The sequence below is a fragment of the Lissotriton vulgaris genome, chromosome 12 (genome assembly GCF_964263255.1).
Source record: "Lissotriton vulgaris chromosome 12, aLisVul1.2, whole genome shotgun sequence".
Lineage (NCBI taxonomy): Eukaryota > Metazoa > Chordata > Amphibia > Caudata > Salamandridae > Lissotriton > Lissotriton vulgaris.
In genome coordinates, this window is record NC_141700.1 from 254,257,288 (window position 1) to 254,272,383 (window position 15,096).

Consider the following 15,096-nt stretch of genomic DNA (forward strand, 5'->3'; position numbering starts at 1 on the left):
GCGAAAGAGTTGTATTTTAATTTATTGAGTTTGAACCTGTTTTCTTCTGAGAGAAAACGGGCTCACAGCAATACTAAACAAGCTTTCGGCATTGCTGTGGAGGGGGGTGGGCGGAGGAGCGGCAGCCTTTGAAGTCTAATGCGAGGCACAGACAAATGATGGTGCGCGATGTGCACACGGGGGGGGGCTAGTGAGCAGCAGCCTTTGAAGTCTGATGCGAGGCACAGACAAATGGTGGTGTGACGTGGCTGGCGATGGCATGCACGCGCATACTCACATGAACTGTACGCGATCCGCAAGTTTGGTAGAGTTTTTGAACTGCCTACTAAAATCTCGCCTATCTATCCCTGCGGGATATAATAGTCGAGACCTAAAAATGAGCCCTATTACAATGAATGCGCAGCCCCCAGGGAAGCCGCGAACTCGCGCTGCCCTGAGGGCAGCGCATTCACGTGAAAAACGGAGCAGCTGCTTAACAACAGCTTCGTGTTTACACAGTGCAGGGGTAAACTGCTTGCACTTTTGAAGGGGTTTTGAGATCCCCTTGCAAGCGGGTGCAGTCTGTGACTGCACCCGCCTGCAAGGGGATGCCTGGGGGGGGTCCATGAGACCGCTTTCCCCACGCCATAGGGCTCTCATCAGAGGGCGCACTGACAGTCCTGCATCTGTAATACGGCGCAGAGGCAAAGGGATTCCCTCATTTGAATCGGGTATGCCCCCATGCAAATGAAGGAACGCCCCCTGCAGATAGTGCTGAGGCACATAAAGCATGAGCCCTATCTGCAGGGGTATTACAGAAGGAGCCGCACAAGTGTCTGCGGCCCCTTCTTGTCAGGAACTGACTGTGCGCCTACGAGGACCCAAGAACTACAAGTTCCAGAAAGCCTTCAGCCGCTCAACGTATTTATGGCACGTGACGCGGAAGTGCGTCGTACGTGATTCTTGAATCCTTGCTGGTGTTAGGGATTGAGACGCTTGCTTCTGCGTCTGTTCCCTTCCAAGATTCTAGAGGCTTCGGGTTCCTGTTGCTGTTCGGCTGAACAGTATTCCGAAGGACCGTGCTTCTGTCTGCGGCGGGAGGCGGAGTGTCTTCTCTTCCTCTGAGCCAGAGGCCTTTGGCTTCCTCTGCATTCTTGCTCGGCTGAGCAAGAGTGCTGGTTTGTTCGTTTCTTCAGACAAAGGCTGTGGCAGGAAGCGGAAACGTACTGAGTCTGCCTGACTCATTTCTCTCCTGTGTCCGAGTCTTCCTCCCTGCTCGGCTGAGCAGGGCCCCTTCCATTTTCCTCGCTTGCGGCTGCGGCGAGGACAACCAAGTCATTTCTCGAGCCCAGTGGGGCTGGATTGCAGGACTCCGACAGTGTTTTGTTGCCGGTTGTGTCCAGGGGAGTGCCAAGGTCCGGTAAGGATTTAACCTGTTGGGAACACCTCATGTGACTTGGTTCTTTGCATTCCTTAACGTTGTGTTCGTTGCCTTCATTTGGAAATCGGGTTGCCAAGACTATTCAAGGAGCTATCCTTAACTTTGTTTTCACCAAAGGTTTTCCTTTCTGGCTAAAAGAAGTCTGTTTTGCTTTCTGCATCTTTATTCCAGGCATTGCATCTCCTTGCTCAAGCTGTATTGAGCTGGGATTATAACTGTTCTATATATGAATGGGGGCTGTGAGTTTTTCGGTACGTATGAGACCTGGCGGTGTGATTGTTGTGCTATTGAGTTCCGAAGTCGCCTATAACCTCATGTGTTTGTCTCATAGGATGTCGCTTCACGCTTTTGAACCAGACACCATTATATAGATTTCGTGAATGGTCCACCTTCTAACCTGAACCAGAAAGGTGTGTGCTGTTTCTAGCGAGACCATTCGAGAGTAGTTAGGGTTATAGGGTGTGTCTAATATTGTCATTTCTCGTTTCAGGTATCTCTTCCACTGCCGCCCCTTCCCTTCCTTCCCTCACTTGACTACCTCAATGCTCAGAGTGTGGGGAAGTCAGGAGGTGGACCCCTTTTAGCATCACTCTATTCTGGAGGAGTTCGGAAGGACCGTGACACTTCTGTAATACCAAAGTGCCCCAGGGGCACGCGAAGCGGGCACAAATGCCCTTTGCGACCCCAGGGCACTTTCTGTAATATGGCCCCAGGTCTCTTACACTTGTGTCTCTGCCTAATTGAAAATCAATAAAATACAGTTTAGTTTAAAAATAATAATATATATCAGATAAATGAGTGACAAAAAATACACTGTAGTGAATAAATAGGACTGAAAATGTTTCAGTTCCGAGAATATATGGAGTCAACATTGTAAAGGACTATTAACGAGGGAATGGTCTTCGGAGTGTCTCAATAACTCCTGTTTTCCTTCTCACTTCACATTTCACTCTACACTAATTCTTTGCACACCTCCTCTTCTGAAATCCCTCTGTTTGCATGCCTCATACATCATTTCTTTCCTCTTCATGACTGTCTTTTCACTCTATCAACTTTCCTTCATCACACAAACACACCAGCACACACTGTCTCCCAGATTGTAAATGCAGCATTGTCTTTTCCTTTGAGACTATCAATATTTCAGCAAACAGTTATTTCTTCTTTACTTACTTTCTATTGTAGGCTAATTACCTCGGGCTCCACCTCCCACGCACTAAGGTGAAGCCCGAGGCACCGACTCGGATGTTAACATACACCCGAGTGGTTACCGGGTGAGGTGACGCTAATATCTCATATAGAACAGGTGTGACAATCACTTTGCCTATATGAAGCCTATATGATAAGCACATTATTATATATTTTCATTGTATGTTTTCACGTATGCAGTAGCTTATTGTCAGAAAAGATCCTGAAGAAAGCCTGGGCTACAAGCCCTTAATGGCTGAAACTAGTCGACCACTTTTTCACAAGCAGCAACATATTTGGTTCACGTCGTTTCTGCAATTATTTTATTAGGTTTATGAGAGATGTTAGAATAAAAGGTTTTTCTCTCACATATGCTTTTTAGATCACTACGTCACATGCACTGCACTTAATCCTTTTCCATCACACAATTTAGTGTATAGCCTTTAGATACACCAGAAGATTCCAAGTAGTATTACTGGTCACTGGTTTCCTCTTTTTTGCGACTTCATGTAAAGGTCACAGAGACCGATGCGAAATTCACACCACATCATCTCTTATTGTGCTGAAGAGGTTGAGTGGTGAGAAAAGAAGGATATTCAAATGATGACACTGGCCATGTGTGGCAGTTGTTGGAAATCTGACTGATTCGTAACGGTCTCTGTGTTAGGTATTAGTTCTGATTATGGAATAGAATATTCCTTTTAGAATTCTATTTAACACCTTTGCTGCTAGGGGGTTTTCCCCTCCTGTGCTGATGATGATGTTTGAATACTATAGTTTCATAACAAGGTCCACTCGTCATAAGCACAGCGCAGGTAACACCCATGACGAGTTGACCTGGTCATGAGAATGGAAGGGGTTAATAATAGTAAGTTGGATGGCTTATGGTTACTATGTCTCTTTTTCTTTTTCCTTAATGGTTTTTTGTAGGACCTCCAGATTTTTATGTATTGAATATAGTGAAATTGGGGATTAAATCTGGTGACTGGTCGGTAAACTGTCCCTTAAACCCTTGTCCCTTGTGGATGCGTAGAGAACATAAAAAGAAAAGTCAGAGCTTGCCATAATGGCAGCTAGTGCAAGGCAGGATTGCCTGCCTCACCCCTCTGGACACCAGTGCCACTGCACCAATGGCAGCTATGCATCCACCTCGTAGGCCATCTGCTGCCCCTTAGAGTATTCCGTAGGGTACTCAATATGACAACAGTAAGGTGTGCATCAGCAACCCAACCACATCCTACATGCATATGACAGGCTGGGCATGTGACGAGCTGTGCTTATGTTGGTGGATGGCACTCCACCCTTCTTATCTGCCCAGCACACAGCTCACTGGTCACGAGCAGGCAACTGTTGATAGTCACAGCACACAGCAGTGGAAAATGTGCGCCGGGCGTAGGAATGCTGAAAGCAACTGATGTTCTGACACTTGCTGTGTAGATTTTCATTTTAAAGTTACTTCTTGCCACTCAAGTTTTGTTTTACTTATGTTTATTTTTTGTGTATGCTCCAATACACAGTACTCTATGCAGATGATTCCAAGAATATATGCGTTGTACCTTAGGGCAGTAGCTTCTTCTACCAAACATTTATAAATACTGCTGCACCAACAGGGAGCATAGTTGTACATTTTGTAGTACGCAAAGCAGTACTACAGTAGTGCTACTTAGTTACTAGACAATGCAATTCACAAACCTACAGGTGTAAATCTCCACCTCTCCATTGTTTTCTATTGGAGATTTTCAAGCGCATACGTTTACTATTTAGAGGTCATTTTGTGGGAGGGAGAGTGGCTAGAAAAAGGGGAAAACTTACAACTAAATTGGAGGTGTTCCGGAAGGGTAGGGAGGAGTCTAGAGAGGGCTGAGTGGTTTAGGGAGAAACAGACACCCATCCACAAAACAGGACACCCATTGCTATTCACAAATTGCACTTCTACCGTTGACAGAGCGAACAGGACCCAAAACAGTAGTAAATGTATTCCTGCTTATACCTGGAATAAATCCAGCCCCATACATGGGTACCCACTGTTACTAAAGTACACCTTCTCTTAGAAAATAATGGAGACAGGACTGAAGATATAATCACATAGGAAATATGTTAAAATACATTAATTTCTATCAACTTCTATAAAATAAATATATAATTAATGTTAAAGATTATATATTAAAAGCTTTAATTTAAAAATCAATGTAACAAACTTTATTAAAATATACTTGCATTACTTTTAATTAATTCTATGCATCACTTTTAATAATGAATAATACATAATAAAATAATATACATGTTTTACTTTAGGTGGAATTTTTTTATAATGTAAACTTAAGAAAAATAATGTAAATAATTTAAAAATGACTAATGCTGCAGAATTTGTTCAACATTTAAAATAACTGTATCTACATTACTATTTAACATAAAAACATTTTACTCTTTTTTTCAAGTTTGATAAACTTTCCTACTAATCCTATAGTTTTACAACAGGGAGATCTTTGCCACAGGGGATGATAGGTTTCTAAGACAAGCTTGTAGAAGTAATAATCTGGAAGCAATGGTCAGAAAGCATAATAATACAGCTAAAATACTTAAGAGGGTCTTTTAAAAAGTAAGATATTATGGATGTGTTTGCTCAGCAGAGAAGAAATTCAAAAGTGCAATATTCCTTAGTATGTTTTTATGTTGTGAAAAGTCAACATGTGTTTACTTTGAAATCAGGATTATGAAAATATGTACATTTTTAGCTAGTTTACCTCATGTGTGCTGGTACCATGCTCTTGGTCTTTGGCTTTCACTTAGCAAATCAGTGCCTTCTGGAAGTGGTACCCTTCATTTGCTTCACTTAATCAAAGGAAATACTAAATGAGAGGTTACCTTGGCTTATGACGCGTTTACCGATCCTGTCCCATGCTGACCATTTCGTATCCAGAGTCTATAAATTACTCCTCCCTATGCCCAAGAAACTCCATAAGCTAACGGAAGGCAAGTGGGAATCGGAACCTAACTCGACAGGAATAGCGATAGATTGGGAAGTAATACACAGCACTGCACTATCAAATAAGGTCTCCCCGATCCTCTGTCAAACAAAGTATATGCTGCTGAACAGAGCGTTCTGGACTCCTCAGAAGTTGTTCAAATGCCACCTAAAAGATATGCCCAATTGCTGGAATTGCCAGACAGCACCTGGGGATCTGGCGCATATGCTTTTCGACTGTTCCCTACTAAGAACATTTTGGGGGAAAGTCTTTGCTTATATTCACCAGATATTTGGAATTACACCTGTCCAGGAATTCGTATACATCATATTGGGCCCATTAGACACACGATTACCTGACATACATGACCGACAACTGTTAGATATCATGTTAACATTGGCATGCAAGGTCATCCTTTGTAAGTGGAAAAATTTTGCTGAGGTCAACTTTAAAATCTGGCTAGAATGGCTCTCCTTTTTGAGAGGGGCGGACAATCCTGCACTGCAATCGGCCACATGGAAACCCTCCAACAAAAAGTTGTGGTCCTCACTGGATGCGTCATCCTCTCACTTTGAACCCCCATGATATACCTTCTAAATGTGGACTACCCATAGATGCTTCTTGGCTCTGTATGCCTCTATATGCTCCAACGATTGTATATTTTACTGTTACTTGTAATATGGCTCATGCTTCCACCGACCGAGTAGCATTTATATCTTGATATACTTGTCCTTATCTCTTATTTCCTATTCTTATTATTATTCTTATTATCCTTCTTTATTTCTCTTCCTTTGATTTTCTGTAAGAGTCATATATTGCCACGATTGTATTAATCTATGTACTGGAAGAGTTATTTTATTGTCTTTGCTTTTCGTTTTTCAATCTTCAATAAAAAAGAATTGAAATAAAAAAAAATTAAAATGAGAGGTTAGAAGAGATGGTCCGATTCAAATTGTATTGACAGGAATAAAGCACTCTTTCTCCATAATAAAAGAATAGTGCCAGTTATTTCGAAGTTTTGTGTCCTTGTGAAGAAACCAGGTCATCGAATTCATTTCTCCACATGATTACAGAACTCTTTGGTGGGAGTTCTTTCTCTGAAATGGTAATACCAGAATTCTGTGGTCAAGCTTTAAAGCTTGTAATCTCTCAAATGAGGTCATAGAAAATCCAAGACCTACCTCAGAGTGGTCAGCGGCTGGGATAGATATAGTCAAAGCCTCCGACATATAGAATAATAAAAACAAGCATTTGCAATGCAATAAGTCTCGCATTTACGCAACTTTAAGCTATTGGCATTGTAAATGACAATGTCTTTTTTTTGGGGGGGGGGGGGGTTTAATACATAAATAAAAGGCATTCTTATTTACAATGCCAATAGCTTAACCGTGCGTAAATGCGAGAACTATTACATTGCAAATGCTTGTTGGTTTAAGAAATCGGGAGTCTCTCGTCTGATTCGGTGTATTGGCATGTATTTATTTATTTATGCGTTTTTCTATAGTGTGAACTTTACCCGAAGGTGTCAGTGCTTCACAATAGGAACAGAAGTGATACAGAAGAACATTATAAGTGAACAAATTACAAAAGCAAACGCTAAGTTACATGAGGCAAAAGTGACAATTGTGAGCAAACAAAATACAAGAGGTAGTAAACAGTGCATTACAGGAGGAAAAAGGGACATGTGTGCAGGTTACAAAAGTGTACAAAGTAAAAGTAGAGGTATAGTACTGCAATACATGGCAGACACTCAAACACTAGAACAAACGTTACGTAGGCCATGGTGGCACTTGTGCAAGTATCTAAAGCAAACAAAATATAAGAGGCAGCAAACCGTGTGTTACAAGAGAAAAGTGACATGTGCATGTTACAAAAGAATTCCAAACACAGGTAAAAGGGTAATACTGCAATAAATGCACTTGCGCAACATTCGGTGATGCATGGAAGTGCGGTAGCATCCTATTTTCCCTACTAAAGATGGTTCCCGAAACTTAAAAGTGAGAAGGATCTGAAAGACTAAAGTTTGTGTTCTCAATAAAAGATGACGTCAAGCTTAACGATAGTCTCATTATTAAAGGACCAGCATTTGTTCTCAAATATAGAAGCAGTTTGCCCTTACAGAGGCACACCACTCCCCGATCAGACATGGCGCTGGTTTGCACTCTTCAGGGTTCCATCCATCCGCTCTCAAGAGAAATTAAAATAGTCGCTCAAAGATGGCGTCTGCTTCAGCGGGTGACGCACTACTGCCCAACCCCGAATGGCTCCCTCCCTCTGTGGGGCGGGGGCTAGGCAGGGGGAGGGTGGTTGGTTCTCCTCCGCCTGGGGATCAATGGGGAAGGAGGGAGTGGAACGGAGAGGGACGCCTCATCTCCCAGGCATTCAGCGAGCGGCAGCGCTGCAAGGACCAGCCCGTTCTCTCCCAGATCGCGCGCCATGGCTTTCCTTAGACCCCCGGCAGCTTCGCACCCCCGCTGCAGCGCGTCTTGCCCTCTGTCAGGTGAGCTTGCAAGATGCGCGCACCCGCTCCTGTCATTTCGAACCCAACGTTTTTTTTTCTTGTGGTCTGTGTCATTTGGTTGCCCTGGTGGCGAGTAGGGGGAGGGAGGGGCTGAAGCCGCTTCCGTGTGTCATAGAAACCCCAGGTCACAACACACAATGACAACGTGCCCTGGTAGGGGGCTGCAGCTCGGGAGTGGGCGTGCGAGCATCCGTCTGATGCCCATGCCACCACATAGGACACGTGGAAACCCCCTCCTATGGCCGGGCCATGGAAATCCGCACCGTTTCCCAACTGAAGGAGTGTGGAAGAGAAAATAACCCTGCATCTAAAACGTCCTCCAACTCCAAGAACATCCCGTGACGCGGCGTAAAAGCCTGTTGAGTGGGGGTAGTGGGGGTGTGTGTGTCTGTGTGTGTGATTTCGAAAGGTTGACTTGCTCTGAATGTGGGATAGGGGATGTGCATGGCGCCGGGCTGGACGTGCGCGTACAGATGATAAAATCGCCGAGGGAAAGCGCGTGCCCATCCCCTGCAAGTCGACAACAATAGGTCTTTCGCTGGATGCAGCGCTTCACGCTGCAAACAACAGCGAGACCTAAAAAGAGAACAGCATTTTGCCAATTACAGTTAAATGCATCTGGAAGAGTAGAAATGTAATGTGAATGTTCTGGCAAGGATGTCAGCGTTGGGGTGGTTCAAACCTCCACCTGTTCCATTCTAATAATAATTAAATAAAATAAAATAATGGTCTGTGTCTGTGTCTGTGTCCCCCTCTCTCTCTCTTCTCCCCCCCCCGCCCCCCATCAGAGTGATTTTGAGTATTAATGCCAAACTAATTATAACTAGGGTATTCATGGTATTAACCGGTCAGGTGCTAAGCAATTGCTGGACATGTCCTCATCACCGCCTCTCAGGTGCTTAAGACGTATCAAACATGTTCTAGCACACACCCTTGAGGGTGGAAGTGCTGAAACACAGTGATCCCCCTACATGCCCTTACCAGAAATAGCAGTGGAATTGCTTCCACTACCACTGTTTGACCCTCCATCGGACAGATCATGATGTAAGCGCACACATGGCACGCCAATGTAACAATACTACTTGGAGAAGTTTTGGAAGCCATTATGCAAAATCTGGTAAGACATGCTCACTAGGGAGGAAAGCGGCACATCAGGGGGACTGCAAGTGGTTCTCCTTTCCCCCGATGTCTCTCTTTTGTGCTTTCTGGAACACCTTTGCCAGATCCATCCTGAACATCCCACACCGCAGCCACATCACCGGCCACCTGAGAGACCTTCACTGGCTACCCATCAACAAAAGAATCACCTTCAAGCTCCTCACATATACCTACAAAGCCCTCAATAATGCCAAACGTGCATACCTCAACCACCGCCTCTCCTTCTATACTCTCACCAGACATCTCCGCTCTGCCCAAATGACCCTGGCCACGATCCCACGAATATTCAAGACAACAGCTGGAGGAAGATCCTTCTCCTACCAAGTTGCAAAGACCTGGAATTCCTTGCCTCTTCACCTCAGGCAATCACCATTGCTGCCACAATACAGGAAGGACCTCAAGACCTGGCTCTTCAACTGAATTGAAGATTGACCCCTCCAACTCAGCGCCTTGAGACCCTCACGGGTGAGTAGTCGCACTTTAGAAGAACCCTGATTGATTGATTCCTGCCTGCTGTGGAAGTGCAGGTGTGACAGTGGTTCCTAGCAGGAATGCCCCACTGTTGTTGATGAGGGAAGCAGCTCCCTGGCCAAGGGTCAATCTTCCCATGAAAGCATATATGTATTCTTCCCATGCCAGAGCTACCCAGTGAACTCCCACAAATCTCCATAAGATGAAGAAGTTCAGGAGTAAAAGAAATTGATTGGGGAGGGAGGGGGGCGTGTGGCTGTGTTGGGCATCCAAGAAGGGCACTCGCATGAGAAGCTCCATATCCTGGAAGCCCCTAAATCGATAATTTCACCCGCAATCACCCATCTACAGCCATCAGAGGCACGGCCTACAACAACAAAGAAGCACATATATGCTGAAGATCATTTCCAAGGTGCATGTAAAGACGATGATACCAGACGCATGGGGTGGCGCCCGGCATGAGTCTCTGTGACACTTAGGTGACAGGGGCCGCAGGTGAGCCTGAGAGGAGGGCTATGGAGCTCTGCTGGGCACCCCCACCGGGTCTCTTGCGTTGGGTCCCTGCTCTCTCTGCACCTTAAGACTACCCAGGACAAGGCCCCGCTTGCCGGGGTTGGCTCTGGGTACCTGCGGGGGCAAAATGCCCTCGACGGAACTTGCAGCCAGATCCATATGCCCCGCAAGGTGTGTAACATCACCAGCCTCCGGTCCGTGGCGGTCAGCACTCCCTTGGGGCTCCCGGGCGCTGACATCCGAGGATAGCACAAGGAATGGTGGCCTCCTGGGCTGGAGGTGGTGGACCCACGACGCTCATACTGGGGGGCCATCAGTACCCCTGCTGACACCTCTACACTACCCCCATCCCAGATCCAGCAGACCCCTCGGCCTCCCGGTTTCACCTGCCACAGTGCCCCATTGCCCGACATGGAACCAGAGCAGAGGCCTAGTGGCGCATTCAGGGGCCAGTCTGCGGCTTGCATTGGAATAAAGGACTTCAGCACTCTTACGGAAGATATTTCCTTTCATTCCAAAGGACCTGCAAAACACAGTAATCTCAGCTTTGATACTTTCAAAGATTGACTACAGTGGCATAACGAAAGTTTAAGTGGCCCCCCTGCGATGTACACAGAGGGGTCCCCGCTCCGGATTTAATACGGAACGCTCAGACCTAAGTATTGTGCTAAGGGGGCCACCTGCAGTTCGGACCCCGCAGCACTGCGGGGGATGAGGGCGTCCTGTGTTACGCCCCTGTGTAGGGGGGGGCCTTTAAACCAGATTATCATAATTTGTGAAAAGCAATTAAGAGCTCCTCCTTTTCCAATCAAAACGGAGTCTGCAGTCCAGAGATTATTTCTGGAAATTTGTTTACACCAAGGGACCATTTAGATGGAGAAAATTATCAATATAAATTAAAAATACCACATTGTAACCATATATTTGTAGTATATTCTCCAAAATGCACTACTTGACTTACTATACTCTTGCTGAACAGGTATGGCTCATTCAGTAAACTCACTCATCAAGTAGAACTTTGGACTCTGGTAATGTGCTGTTAATGATCAGCACCCCAGTACGAATATTGTTCCAGTACCACTGCCCTCAACTTTGGTATCTCCAGTGCAGCCTAAGTTTTCCAAACCCACATAAAAAGAAGTACTTTCTGGCCTAAATGGGAGCCATGACATCCTGGTGTATGCACAAACCATTTAACAGCACCATGATTACCTCCGAGCCCTGCTGAAGTGCAAAAGAGATCTGCCTAACCCTCTGTAGAAATTAATGTGAATTAATTCTTAAGATGGGAAATTGAGTTATGTGGCTACTAAATAACAGAAGAAGGGGTGGCACCTGACTCGAGAAAGGCAAGCGATATCAAAGGAATACCCCATTGAAGAATGTCTTTGAACAGGCATTACCTGCAATGATTTGTGGAAAATAATGAAGGTTTGGCACCTTTGAAGCTAGAAATCACAAACATGCATGCTACTATGTCAAAGACTAACTATCCATAGCTGAAGGGCAGTAGCTATTTTGAGGAAATACCCTCTTTATACCCAGTAAAATGATTCCCATGACAGATAGCACACTCAAGCCATCGAGGGATTGTGAAAACCAAGACCTGTCTCCAGGGCTTTAAGTGGGATTAATAAACTGGGGGGTCTCTCAAAGGGGCGAGGCCAGTGTAATTAGGGGCGTGGCTTTAAACACTTAAAGCTAAAAATCTGTTTAGCATTGTGTGCCGCCCGACTTGTATTTTTCTTTTTCTTTCATTGCATCCAGATATGTGATACAGCAAGTAACATCATACCTACAACAAGTAAGGGCTATTGACTTTTTCAATGGTTATTAGTTGCATAAGATAAATAAGCTGCAACTAAAGCTTGTTACATATAATATTTAAAAGCTTCCAATTAAAGCCCTCGTGACACTACCACAATATTGCTGCTCTTGCGTTTCAGAAAGAGAAGGGAAATCCTGAAAGAAAATGAATCTTTAAATGATTTCCCTTCCCCTGCACATCGCTCACCTGGCATGACGTCATGCCGTAACTTCTCTGCTAGTGAGAAATGAGCAGCGCACATTGATGTGCTTGCTGTCTCGAAACGGGTCTCTCTCAGGTTGTTTTGCGCCCTGGCACTTTTTACTGGACTGCAGTGACAGAAAACTGCTGTCACTGCAGTCCGGAAAAGAACCAGAACGCCTGTGCCAGGGCTCAAAACAGAGCCCGATAGAGACCCGTTTCGAGGGCCTCTTAAAAAAACTGCCGGTGCTCAGACCCCTTGAGACCCGGCCCACTTAAAGCCCTGCCTGTCTCTGACAAATAGAGTGGTTTCCCTAATGGTAGTGCAAACTCTTGTGACTTGTCTCACCTATCAAAAAGACATCAGAAAGACCCGCAACTACCCATCATCTAAAAACAATTACATCCCATGGGTATGGTTGAGTGATGACTTCACAGGCTTACAGGATAAGAGACCTCTGTTAGTAATTAATGCTTGACGCAAGTATTCAAAAGCTGAAGTTATGAGATCAACAGCAGCTGAGGAGATAATCCCAAACCTAGAAAAAGTATTTGTGACTTATGGGATTCCTAAGAGTGTTGGAAACATAGCAAGCCAGCAAGACAAGATGAGCGAAGGAGAAGAACATCACACAATGTGACATTATCTTAAATTGGGATAGTTCTCCTGGCAGCAAATTCAGAACCACTTTTGAATGATTGCCATGGGTAGTAACTGGAATAAAAGGAACAATTGTGTCTACAAGGCAGTCAATGTGTATGGCTACAAGAAGCAGAATAGCCTGCACAGAGTAGTGTTGCGGGCCCTAGGCCCACATGCTACTAAATAAATGAAACAGACACTCAGTGTATGATTACTAAACTGTCCACGAGCACGTGCACCGGAGCCCTTTTATTTGCAGACACAAATAGAGCAGATAATGGACAGAATGCTGAATAAATCAAGCATTCACCCCAGTCACAGATCTGGGTTGAATCCATTGTTTACTAGCACGCCACACCATTCCAGTTTAGACCCAGCCATAAGCAAATCAGGCTTAACCCTGTTCCCCATGAGAGCAGTCCAGCCCGAACTGCCAGGCCAGGTTCCCTGCTCGACATTTTGTCCATTATCGGTGTGTCTCTTCCTTTCTCACCCTAAGTGCGCCGGGTATGCCCAGATGTGGGTCCCGGGCTCACCATGACACTGGATTAAAGCTAGCCTGGCTGATGAGGGATGATGCCACGAAACCAGTCCCGGGATGCTTTTTTCCGGGCCAGGGAGAACCTGGCTTGACAGTTTGGCATTGACTGTTCCTATGAGGAACAGGGTCAAGACTCATTTGCATATGCCTGGATCTAAACTTGGGTGGCACAGTGAGCAAAAGAACAATGGATTTAATGCAGATCTCTTGACTGGAGGTAAATGTTTGATTTGCTCTGCATTCTGTCCATCATCTGTGTGTCTTTTGCTTTCTCACCCTAAGTGCGCCAGGTATGCCCAGACGTGAGTCCCTCACTGTGCCACTGGTTTCAAGCTAGCCTAGCTGATGAAGGGGTGATGCCCCGAAACCAGTCCCGGCATCCTTGGTTCCAGTCCAGGGAGGACATGGCTTGGCAGTTTGGGTTCAATTGTTCCCATGAGGAACAGGGTCAAGGATTTGCATATGGCTGGTTCTAAGCTGGGATGGCATGGTGAGCAAAAGAAAAATGGATTTAACCCATATCTCTTGACTGGGAGTGAATGTTTGATTTGCATTCCGTCCATCATCTGTGTCTCTTATGCTTTTAGTTGCAGGGCCACGTCACTTGTGATGCCTGTGGTGGATGGATGTGGGGTGCAAGTCTGTCCAGCCCTCGAGGGAGTGGCAGGCAATAAAAGTGTCTGCTGAGACACTATAACGTGTCCAGCACGACACTAAATTCCTCCCAAACTTTATTAAAAGAAAACAAAGTCCAATCTATGGAAACAAACTATGCACATGGGACACCACACAGTCCCTCTGGGATTTCAGACTCGCCCTCAGCATCCCACGACAAGACCACATCACCCACCACCTAAGAGACATCCACTGGCTACCGGTGGAAAAGAGAGTGACCTTCAAGGTGCTCACTCATGCCTACACCTAACCCCAATAACTCAGCGAAAGAATCTACTTCCACACCCAAGGGAAACCTCCGACCTCGCCCTGGCCAAAATCCCTCGCATCCGGAAAGCCAGAACAGGAGGAAGAACTTTCTCCTACATTGCAGCCAAGACCGAGAATGAACTACCCCTTAGCATCAGACGAACACCCACACTGCAAGAATTCAGCAAGAGCTTCAAGACCTGGCTTTTTGGATGACACTGAGCTGCCCAACATCCCCTCCCACCCCCCAGCACCTTGAGACCCACACGGGTGAGTAGTGCCCTTCACAAAATCCCTGATTGATCTAAGTAGTACAAGGGCTACAAAACGCAAACAGTACTTTAGAGTGTCATGTCATGTCATGCGCTCTTGAGAGTGACATGTAAAAACAGTGAGAGAGTATGCCTGGTGGGGGCTTGGCAAGGAGAGTAACTGCATTTTGAAGAGAAGAATTTAAAGATCCGTAAAGAGGTGGTGGAGTGAATTACGTGCTAATGTGTCACTGTGTGGACATCGAACACACAGAAACTGCCTGCCAAAAACTGAAACTATTATCAGAAATTCAAAAGCTTGGCCAAAACCAATTGGAACACACAGAAATAAGGGCAAGTAAAATCACAAAGGACGACGTGGATTACTGGTTAACAGCATACGTTTATAACACAAACTATACATGTATCCATCGTACCCGTAAACCACATATAAACTTAGTGACAGTACTTTCAGATACCACGTCCCTCTTTCCC

General features: G+C 45.3%; 1 protein-coding gene across 2 annotated transcripts in view; it reads right to left on the reverse strand.

The window, feature by feature from the left end:
• CIAPIN1 (cytokine induced apoptosis inhibitor 1) overlaps positions 1-15,096 on the reverse strand; it is a 162,194-nt gene that overhangs the window by 146,949 nt on the left and 149 nt on the right. The gene's annotated exons all lie outside the window — the stretch shown is intronic.